Genomic DNA, 11,831 nt, shown 5'->3' with positions numbered 1-11,831 from the left:
ACATCTGTAAGTACTGTTTTAAAAATTTTCCGACTGAAAATTAATGAATTTAATTTTTTCCTCAGATAATTGGAGCAATGACGACGTACCTTGTTATTTTGTGCAAAGCACCATGAAAGGATTTAATGATGAACCTTATGTTGAGGCATAATAAGTATGACTCCCTTTTTCTTTTTTGATAAAAAAATATGTAAATAAAAAATATAAATAAATGAGCTTGGGATATAGTTTGTAAATTAATTTAGATAATTATCTAAAAAAGTAAAAATTGAGGATTTTTTTATCTTTTAGAGATTAACTAAAATTTGTATAATTTTTTAAAAATTGTTTTTACGGTTTTCATATAATTTTATTATCAAAGTATAGTGGGTAGACCGAGGGGCTATTCACGGCCAGATTTAGTGACACCATGACTACATAATGTAGTCAAAAAAGACAAATACTACACCTACTACACCTTATAATAACTACAATAACTACACCTTGACTACAACAACAAAATATGATGACTACAATACTACAATGACTACACCATTTACTACAATAACTACACTGTTCACTACATTTTTTGAGTTTTTATTATTATTATTGATATTTTTATTAATATTATTAACACTATCATATGATACACAATATTGTTTAATAATAATGATAATTATTATCATTAATATTATTATTATAATATAATGGAATTATTTAGGAGGGATTATGATATAATGAAATTTAATTTATTGGAATGTATTTATTTTCTTTATCGATACATTTAATAAACTTTCAATAATATTAAATAATATTTAATATTAAATTAAATTAGTATATTCATATAAATATTATTCTACATATATATAGATATATAAATATACGTAAAGAATATTATACTATAGTGTTATTATCAAGAAAATATATATATTTTTTTTAAATTTTCATTGAAAATATTGTTTTATTTCTAGAACTGTGATCTCACTTTTTTTTTTTATTTTTCTTTTATTTTTTCTTTATTATTATTTTTCTGGTGTAACTACGAATGACTACACAATACTTGTAAATACAACACAATACTACATGAAACTACGAATAACTACATAAAATAACTACAAAAGTTGTAGTCAAAAAATTACAATTACTACATAACTACACTGTTACTACACGATACTACACCATGACTACATTCAGAGTGACACCATGACTACACCAATGAATAGCCCCTCGGGGTAGACTTAAATAAAATAATAATTTTTATTAGCCTTAGTTGTACTAATTACAATGATGAAGAATTAAATTGTTAATGAATTAAATATTTACTTAACAACAAAAAAAGTAAAACATTTTTATATAAATTTGAAATGATAAATGAATTTATTTATAACAGAATTGTTATCAAGGTGTTATGAAATGATGGTAATATAGTTTTATAAGTGGGATTTTGTTGTACTATAATGTATAGTAACGCAAAGGATAAAATTGTTGAAATTTTCTTTTGATGTTTATTTAACCAAAATTAATGTTAGAAAATTTAAGTATTTTTTCGTTTAATTATGAAAATAATTAAATTTTTATCTTTCAATATTAGACACGTATCGAAGAAAAAAAAAAAAAGAATATAACGAAAATTAAAATTTTCAATACTCCGGTGGGTTATGTGCAATTATTAGTTAGTGTAATTTATTTTTTTCAAATAAAATGTCATATTGTTTAGTCACAACACTACGAAATTTTATCATAAACATATGTTCATCTGTGTGAGTGAGACGAACTAAGCAGGGCTGCCAACACTGCGCGTTGAATCTTCACAAAACATGATTTTGTTAGGTTCCAATGTAAATCGGGAAAAAAACAGCCACATCAAATTTTTCTATTAGAATTCTAATAACTCCGTGAGTTTCAAAGATATCGTTTTCAAAATAGCGGCGATTTAAAGATCAAAATAAAAGAAAACTTTTAAGTAGTCGGTGCAAATCGATCACGCTTACAGATAAAAAGTTATTTAATATTTAAAAAAAAAAAAGAAAAGAAGATTTTTAACATTTTTGGCACTGGCAACTTTATAATAATTATTTGAGAAAAAATCGAAAATATACAAATTAAAGAGATTGAAAATACGCTTCTTTTGGTTCTAACACGAAGTGTCTCTGACAATTACTTTGGAAATGAGAGCGTTTTTTAATTTTCGGTAGACAAATCCATTACGTAGGTGACGTGAAGCGTCCCACCTACGTAAAATGCCCGGCTCTTATCTAAAATTTACAATAAAAAGAGCATAGAAAGTACGAATTTAAAAAATAATATTTGTAATCAAACGGAAAATAATAATTAATATGATTGTTTATTTTTTCTAACAATATTATACAGCATTGTGGTTTTTTAAATTTATGTATTAGAACAGTATTTTATCTTTCTTAGACAAAAAATAATTTATATTCGTATTAAACATTTATAATATCTTCTTTACAGCAATAGCCAACCATATAGATTTATTTATCGACTTGAATGATTTTCTGAGTGTCAATTCAACGTCTAGAGTCAAAATAATATTATTCATACGGTTTTTGGTTGCCTCAGAGGCACCAATAATCGTATCAATCGTAACATGAGTTGCCTGAAGATTAAGATATTCAAGATCAGGACAATTATTTATCAATTGAATGACACCAGCATCAGTAATTTTTTCGCAACCATAACACCAAAAACATTTTAATCCTTCCAATTTGGAAATAAAATTGTCTGTTACATTATCAATCCAAGCAACTTTTAATTCTTTCAATGATGTGGAGTTGGTTAAAGCAATGAGAGTTGTTTCAGTGATATTTTCGCACCAACTTAAATCCAATTTTGTCAAATTTTTACATTTATTAACAATGGCAATAATACTCTTTTCGTGAGATGCATTCATCGTCATGGATGGCAAATATAATTGTTCAAGATATTGTAATTTTGATAAATATTTAAGAGTCGATGGAGGGTGAGGTTGGTTACGTCTAGGATAAATTAAATAACGATGGGAACCCATTTTAAGAATTTTAAGTTTTTTACAATTCTTCGATATTGCAATTATAGTTTCAACACTGAAGTTATATATGTTAGCTATTTTTAAAGTTTCGAGATTTTCTAATTTTGTTAATTCTTGCAAAGTAATTTCCATTGCGTCGTCTATGCGTATTTTTGAAATATTTAAGTATTTCAATTTTTTGCAATATTTGACAAGTTGCTTTGCAATTTCATGAGAAAGTTTCCAATTGATAGTGAGATGCTCTAAGTTTTTAAGGTTTTCCCAGTTTTCAATTAAAATCTCAATTATATCCCAACTCCAATGTGATGGTAAGTCAAGATATTTTATATTTTTGCATGTATTAAAAATGGACCTGGGAGCATTTAAAATGAATTTGTTAAATGTGATGCTGATGTGCTCTAAATTTACAAGTTGATTGAATACATGTTCAATGTTTAATGAGCATTTTTTGGTAACGCGAAAATTTGTGAGGTCAAGATAAATGAGTGTTGTTTTTTCAGATATTGCTTGAAGCATTTTGTTCAGATTGCACCCACTTAATGTCAAACTGTGAAGATTTTTAAATCTTTTCAAATCCTGAAAAATGATAAAAATTAATTCATTATATAATTTGAAACGAAATCCCATCCTGGAACAAAGTTTGGGCCCGATATTTTGAGGATTTAAGACAGCACGACAAATAAAAGAGAGAGAACGAGCACTTGATGGAAAGTTTGATAATTAAAAATTGAATATCTATTAAAAACTTAGACTAAAAAGAATCTATGAGGGTTAAAAAAATCTGTATTGATAAGAACTACGATGTGACAAAAAAAAAACAGTACTACAGCTGGTATTTGATAAAAAATTTTTTAATTATCTTAAAAAAAATAGCACGAAAATTTTGGTAAAATTCATCAAAATAAATAATTATTCTCGCTTTTACTTGAGACTGAAATGAATTCAAATTTCAACAAAGGGAAATAACCTTCACTTTCAGCCTCAATTTATGTTAATAATTGAAAAAAGTATATAACTTACGAAAAACACTGCTTTTTTTGGTAAGCCTTGTTTATGGATTAAATGAATCTCATTCATTTCTTCTGGGAGATAATTGATTGCTTCATAGGGAAACTTTCTTCTAAGACACCATTGCATATGAATTAATTTTATTACGATGGATTTTAAATTTTGTAATTTTTTAAATGCTTCAATGTAATCATTGGAATTTGTTTTTAATTCACCGTTATGAACAAATTCAAGTCTTGTTAAATTTATACAGTGTTCAGCAACTATTGGCATGATACTTGCGTTGCAAATTTTTGAAAGAGACAAGTCTTTTAAATAAACACCAGATTCTAATAATATTTTTTCAACATGTGATTGGGTTAACAAACGATCACAATAAACACCTCCAATGGAATGGCTACACTCGTATTTTTTAGTTTTGTAGCAAGCTATTTTAATAGGCTCTATCCATTCAGGGCAAGCTAGAAAAATAATTTTGAAATTTACAAAAATACGTAATAGATAGATTAATATATTACTTTTAAATTGTTGAAACTTTATTTCAATATTGTTACCTTTTTGGTCAGCTACTTTTTCAGGTATTGTCAGCAACATGGATAGTTGTGATAATAAATCATTATCAAGAGAGTTGATGACACTCATTTTCTTGTCAACATCGTCAAAAATTCGTTCTTGTTCTTTTTCTTCTTCAACAGGACAATGTTTTACTGCAGTTTCCATTATAAATTCTAAAAATTAAAAACAATGTATTGAATAACTATCATAGAATTAACTAAGAAAAAAGTTTAAATTTTTATCACTAATTTTGTTTGTCAAGAATCAAAAATAATAAAATATAATTGAAGATTCATAAATTAATTAATTAAAAATATTTATACTGAATTTATAAATACCTTTTCAATTTAATTAAAATTCAAGTTTATTGACATGCAATATTTATAAAAAAATTTCGTTAATAATAAAATAATTTGACGGTGAAAACGATATTTTTACTTGGGGTATAAAATGACATAGCCAGTGCACATTTGCAGCTTGAATGTTGGAAGCTCCAGTGCACTGCTATCGACGATGGTAAATAGTAAAGTTGTGTGTGGAGGGGGAGTGCTTTCGATTATTTGGATGTGATGAGTTGCATTGAGTCAAATCCGGTTTACATTTTAAATCCCAACAGCCCTTGTTGCTTGCATTTTGCAATTGGAAGGAGAAAAAAAGCTCGATAATATTTCATTATTAACAAAATATTTCCCGATAGATTTTATAATTTTCGACTATAATATTCTTGTTAATACCAGTTTTAAAAATACCCACTGATTTTAGCACAATGGCTCTACTGCTTACCAAAAAATGAAACTTTTTCCATATGCCACCACAACAGGGTATTTTTAATTACTTTAATCTTCTATAGAATAAAATATATTTTCTCAGAAAGTGTCCACAATTATAATTCCTTAAGGCCTGATTTTTGCGGCTAAATAATTTTTTGTTTTTTTTTTAATAATTATTTTACCAAAAGTACATAATTTTTCCTTTTTTTCTACTTATAAATTACAATCCCATATACAATTTAATTCCCGGTATAAAAAATTTTTCATTTAAATAATAAATCTATAGCAATATAATATAATTGCCTCAAAAAGTAGGTGCATGTATAAATATTCAATTCAATACCAAATGAATTATCATTAGAACAACTTATTTTTCAAAAATCATTTATTTATTCAATATCAACTGGAAATCATCTAAATAATAATTTTCGATTTTTTGTTGATATCATATTTTCTTAAATATTAATTATATTATGAAGGTATAATATTTTTGATTTTGTTGTTTTTATTTTTCCTTTTCAACTACTATAAGCAAATAACAAGGGTTGATGGAATCATTTGGGATTTGTCAATCATGACCCATTGCATCTTGATGGTCCAATCAGATCAAAGCTGGAATCAGCTTATCCCTTCCACACCCGACTATACCGTCGGCACAAGTCGACACTGCAGTTTCCAACACCTATGCGCATTCATGGTGCATCACTGTGACTGGTTATCACTAGTTGTATACTACTTTTTATATTCCAAGTGATAATATTAATAAGTAAAAGTTGAAAAAGTAACGAAAAAGGTATTAAGCACGATAGTGATAAAAATTTGAATTTTTTTTTAGCTACGGTTAATAAAAAACAATAATTTTTACGCGTAGTACTGGATTTTTACTCGCATACTGCTTAACAATCAAAATTTTTGACCAGTAGCTGCCACAATATGTCTGTTTTTTATTAATTAATAAACAGTTCTTAAATTAAAAAAATTTTATTAAATAATTTAAATTTATCATTACTCTTTATAATATGTATATATATATAAAATCTAAATATTTTTTTTATTATCAGAATTTAATAATGATGAGTACAGAAAAACTCAGTCATTCTGTGGAGGAACAACAATTCTGGGACGATGGTGACCAAAGAGTGGATGTCATTAACGTTCTAGATAGTTATTCATTAGCAGAAATATTCATGCTGCTTCCATTACCTGATAGAATGACTATGAGAGAAGGCAATAATTCAGATAAAATTTTTAATCTTTTTAATTAATGTTAATGTTTTTATTTATCATTTTTATAATGTGATATTTCTTTTCTAGTTTGTCAAAAATGGAAAGAAGCCTGTAAACTAGCTTGGTATAACACTAAAAAATACAAATGTGGCCATACAATTGGTCGTGCTTATGATGACGAGTTGCTGACTCAATCATATGTCGAAAAAGTATTATTACAATGTGGTATTTATTTAAATGAATTGTATCTTTCAAAAATTTGCAATTCAAGTATTATGCTGATCATTGATGAGCATTACCAATATTTAACGAGACTTGAATTTGTATTTAACCAGAGATTAAAAGTCAATAATGATGATTACATTCAAGCTTTCAAAAAGTTAGATAAATTGAAATACATCAAAATAAAGTCAACCCCTTTGAGAAATCGAGAGGAAACAAAGTTGAAATATGAAATATTTGATAGTCTTCCAGAAGAAATTAACGAAATTCATTTAATTCATCAGGCCGTGAAATCCAAAACACCAGTGTCTTTTGTAAGTACTCATTGATAATAATCATTAGTCTGAAATACGTAAATCTATTGAAAGTTATCTCGATATATTTATATATTAATTTTAATAATTTTTCAGAATTTAAAAAAATATAAAAAGCTTCACAGTCTGACACTGAATTTCTGTACTTTAGACAAAATAATACGACAAATATCTGAACATATACCACTCGTTTATCTTGATCTTAAAAATTCATTGGTGACTAAGAAATGCACGTTTAAAGAAACTTATATTTTCGATAAGCTTGTAAACATGGAACATTTTCATTGTTTACATAAATGGAATAGAATTACTCCAAATTCACCGAGTACTATTTTCAATACATGCAAAAATATCAAATATTTTCATGGGCTAGATGATAACTTTTCTTCTCACTTAAGTAATATTTTACCTAGAAATTGGGTAAATCTTAAAAACTTGGAAGATTTTACTATATACTGGACACTCACTGATGATTTGGCACTCAAAATTGTGAAATATTGCAAGAATATAAAATCTTTACGTATAAAACATGAAACTACAAAAGATATTTTTGCAAAATTAACAGAATTAAAAAAACTTGAACGTTTGAATTGTTCGTTGAATGACGTCGATGATGAATCAATATATACAATTGTAACCAATTGTAAAAAACTCAAACATCTGAGTACAGACATTTATTATGATGATGATATTTTTATTCATGATGATACTGGTGATGATGACGATGATGATGATGATGATGATGATGATGTTTATGATTGTGATTATGATTATAATGGTGGGGATTATGATAATGATAGTAATGATAATACTGATTATAGTGATAATGATGATGATGATGATGATGATGATGATGATGATGATGATGATGATAATAATAATAATGATAACACTGATTATAGTGATGATGATGATACTGATGATCGAGTTCCTTCTACAAATATTTTTGATGAGTTATCACAATTGAAATATCTTGAATATTTAAATGTGCGATGTGTTGATTTTGAAGACAGTAATGTTATTGCTATTGCCAATAAATGTAAAAATATTGAGTATTTAAATATAAGTTGTTGCATAGATATTACTAAAGCGGGTCTTAATGCCATAACAAGAATGAAATCATTACGAAGATTAGATGTTAGCTATCTCACATGTGTTACAGACAGTTTTATTGGAAAATTAAAAAGATTAAATTATTTGGAATGTGACGATTGTAAAAAACTTACTGATGTTGGTTTTATTCAATTAATAAAAAATTGTCCAGATCTTGAACATCTTCGCCACAGAAAAAATAATATGACAATTAATACCATTATTGCTGCCGACGACGTAACAAAATGTCGTAAAAATAATATCGTTTTGCATTTACATGATTGTAATAAAGAGCTTAAAAGAGCTTGCAAATTAATGATTAAATCTAAATGGTTGGTTGTGTCCTTTCTGATGAACGATATGTATTAACTACGTAATGTATTCATTAATAAATATTCGTAAGCTATTGTAAAATAATTCCCAAGATAAAATGATTCACCATTTTAGATTAAGTCAAAATAAATACATAATACATTTAATAATTTTATTTTTACAATAAAAATTATTTTATAAAAATTAAATATTAATGTGTGTGTGTGGTATACGAATATTATTATACGAATAATTAATAATAATTTATCGTAATTAAAATACCACATACACATTAATATTTATTTTTTATAAAATAATTTTTATTATATTATATTATATATTTTATTATATATATATATCGAGGTATTTGTGTAATAAGTTATTACTTATTAACATTACGTAATATTAATTATTACACGCGTGTAATAAGGACAACTATTTTTCGTTCCTTTAAACAAATATTCGTTCCTTGTGTACCAACTTCACCATGCTACGATGTAAAATTATTTAAAGGCTCAGAGGTAATGAATCAATTAATACAAAAAAAAAAATGTTATTTTTTTTCAAGAATATATTATAAGTTAATTAAAGTTAAATAATTTATAACTTTAATATTATTACTAATTTTTTTATATTTTTTTTTTCTTTTCTGTAGGAACTTAAAATCAATAATACAAACGGTGTTAAATTTAATCCTCGAAAAGGATTCACGATAAGAAATCCTAGTTACATTTATGCTCCCATCAATTTAACTTGTTCAATAACAATGTATGGACGTACTGAAAGTATATTATACCCTTTTACGAAATTTGTTATTTGACGATGAGTGCGTTATTTTAATGTTAATTTTAACAGTCAAATGAATGTCTGACAAATTAATATTGTGTAAGAAAGAATTATTTTTTTCTCTTGTTAAGGCTAAGTCACTTCTAAGTCATTATTGACTAGACTTTTTTAAGTTTTTTTGCTTGACTTTTAAAAATGCTATCTTTGATTCGCGATTCAAATAAATTACGACAATTAATATAGTTGCAATAGAAAAAAAAAAAAAATTAAACAAACGAACATTATTTAAAATTTAAAGAAAGATGTATTTGTTAATACTAAATGCTAGCATATGTTATTTAGCAATTGAACGGAGTTTTATCTCACATCAGATTGAGTTGAAAATATAAATGCATGAATTGATTCGGGAGCCATCCACTTGACTGGTAGACATCCACCATTGATTTTTTTGGTAAATAACATCCATATCAATATTTTTGGCTAGTCTAAAATCGCATATCTTCACAATATTACCATCTGATAAAAGGAGATTTCTAGCTGCTAAATCAGTATTTCTTGCTGATTTGGCAGCTAGAAATGTCCTTTTATCAGATAGTAATATAGTGAAAATATGCGATTTTGGACTAGCCAAAAATATTAACGAGGATGGTATTTACCAAAAAACCAATGGTGGATGTCTACCAGTCAAGTGGATGGCGCCAGAATCAATTCATGCATTTATATTTTCAACTCAATCTGATTTTTTGTCGTTTGGAGTTGTGTTATGGGAGGTCTTCACCCTCGGCCGGACACCATATTTTAATATAGATCGGAAAACTCAGTATAACACAATTCTAGAAGGATTACCAAAACCACAATATTTAACACTAATTAATGTTGAAAAACGACGTTCATAATTTGGCAATAAACATTGCCAGGTTGGACCATATACAACATCATTTGTAACTTCCTGAAAATTGAAAAAAACAATGTATTAATTTAAATGATAAATTATCATCATCAATAATGAAAATATTAAATTTTCAATTTTGATTTATTTTTTTGTAACTTTATGTATTTATTATTTACCTTCTTATTTGTGAATAATTGGGCATCATACAATCCTGAATGACTGAGTCTACAAATACTCCATTCTAAACAAAAAAGAAATACATATATTAATTATTAATTTAAATAAATAATATTTTTTTTTTTTTTTATATAAATAAATATTGAATTTTAAGCTGAAAAATATTATGTTTTTGAGGAAATAACAAGTTTATTTATCATTTTTTTAATGATAATTAATAAGTAATTAAAACACAACTTACATGATAATTATTTTCAGGATAAATTAATAATATTGTTGATATCATAGTCGTCACTTGATAATGGTAGTTATTCTTTTTATTCATTTCTGGATTTTTTTTATTTTTTATTCCTGGATATTCCAATTGTAGTACTGAAAAAAAATTAAAATTTATTATTATTATTATTCTTATCTTTTTCTTTTTTTTTTTTTTCCTCTGTAAAAAATTGAATATATTATCAAAAATAATAATAGATAGATACTTAAGCTATCAGTGGGTTTTTTTTTTTTTTTTTTAATTGATAATGTAATGTTCCAAAAAAAAATAGATTTTTTTTTCCTGGACACAAAATATACTTAAATAGTGGTTGTGAAAATTTGTGAGCTGTATTTCTATTTTTTTTTTTACTTGAAGTTATAAACTATTGAAGTTACCAAAAAAACTGATGAAATGATTTTAATTGATATTAAAAAAAAACTGATGAAATGATATTAATTGATATTTTAAAAAACTGAAGTTTTTTGAATTAATTATTAAAAAAAACTGATGAAATGATCTAAATTAATATTGAAAAAAACTGACGAAAAAAATGACTTTAATTGATATTATAAAAAACTGATGAAATGATATCAATTGATATTAAAAAAAAAATCATGAAAAAAATGACGTTAATTGATATTTTAAAAAATTGATGAAATGATATAAATTAATATTAAAAAAAAACTATTAAAAATTTGATTAAGCTTACCATATCAATTACTTTTGAAGGAATTACGAAAACCGCATGTAAAGTGTGGATTTTATAAGCACACTTATTCAAATAATTTAATATTTAGTTTAAATGTATTTTAATTATAAGAAACACAATTTTTATTCATTACTTAAATAAATTAATGTTGTCTTGACTATTTTAAATAATGGTGAAATGACAAAAAATTATCACTGGTGATGTGGCAAAGCTTTGCCACATCACCAATAAAAGTTTAGCTATTTTTTGAGAGTACCTTTGAGTTTGGTGGCCGGACACTGAGTGAACCTGAGACCTGAGTAATTTTTTATTTTTTTAATGTATAGTTCTTGAGTCTAGCCAACGTGTCATCACTACATCATCGACACATCATCGACACATCATCACCACACCTTTTTTTCAATTTCCTGTGACTAATTGTTTCCTTATCTCTTGATAAAAAATAAACCAATGAAATAAACATTTCCTTTTTTGGAAATGTCAACGAGTCGAAAAATATTA

At 25.8% G+C, this 11,831-nt stretch overlaps 1 long non-coding RNA gene across 1 annotated transcript; it reads right to left on the bottom strand.

The window, feature by feature from the left end:
* Positions 1-9,949: 9,949 nt before the first annotated feature.
* Positions 9,950-11,619, bottom strand: LOC122859402. The gene is made up of 4 exons (XR_006374342.1): positions 11,331-11,619; positions 10,604-10,734; positions 10,362-10,426; positions 9,950-10,242 (listed from the first exon to the last, which is right to left on the bottom strand). It is a non-coding gene; the product is annotated as an uncharacterized LOC122859402 (long non-coding RNA).
* Between the last annotated feature and the right edge of the window lie 212 nt (positions 11,620-11,831).

Source organism: Aphidius gifuensis, linkage group LG6 (assembly GCF_014905175.1).
Source record: "Aphidius gifuensis isolate YNYX2018 linkage group LG6, ASM1490517v1, whole genome shotgun sequence".
Classification (NCBI taxonomy): domain Eukaryota; kingdom Metazoa; phylum Arthropoda; class Insecta; order Hymenoptera; family Braconidae; genus Aphidius; species Aphidius gifuensis.
Note: the sequence above shows the minus strand (reverse complement) of the source record. Positions and strands in the feature narration are given on the sequence as shown.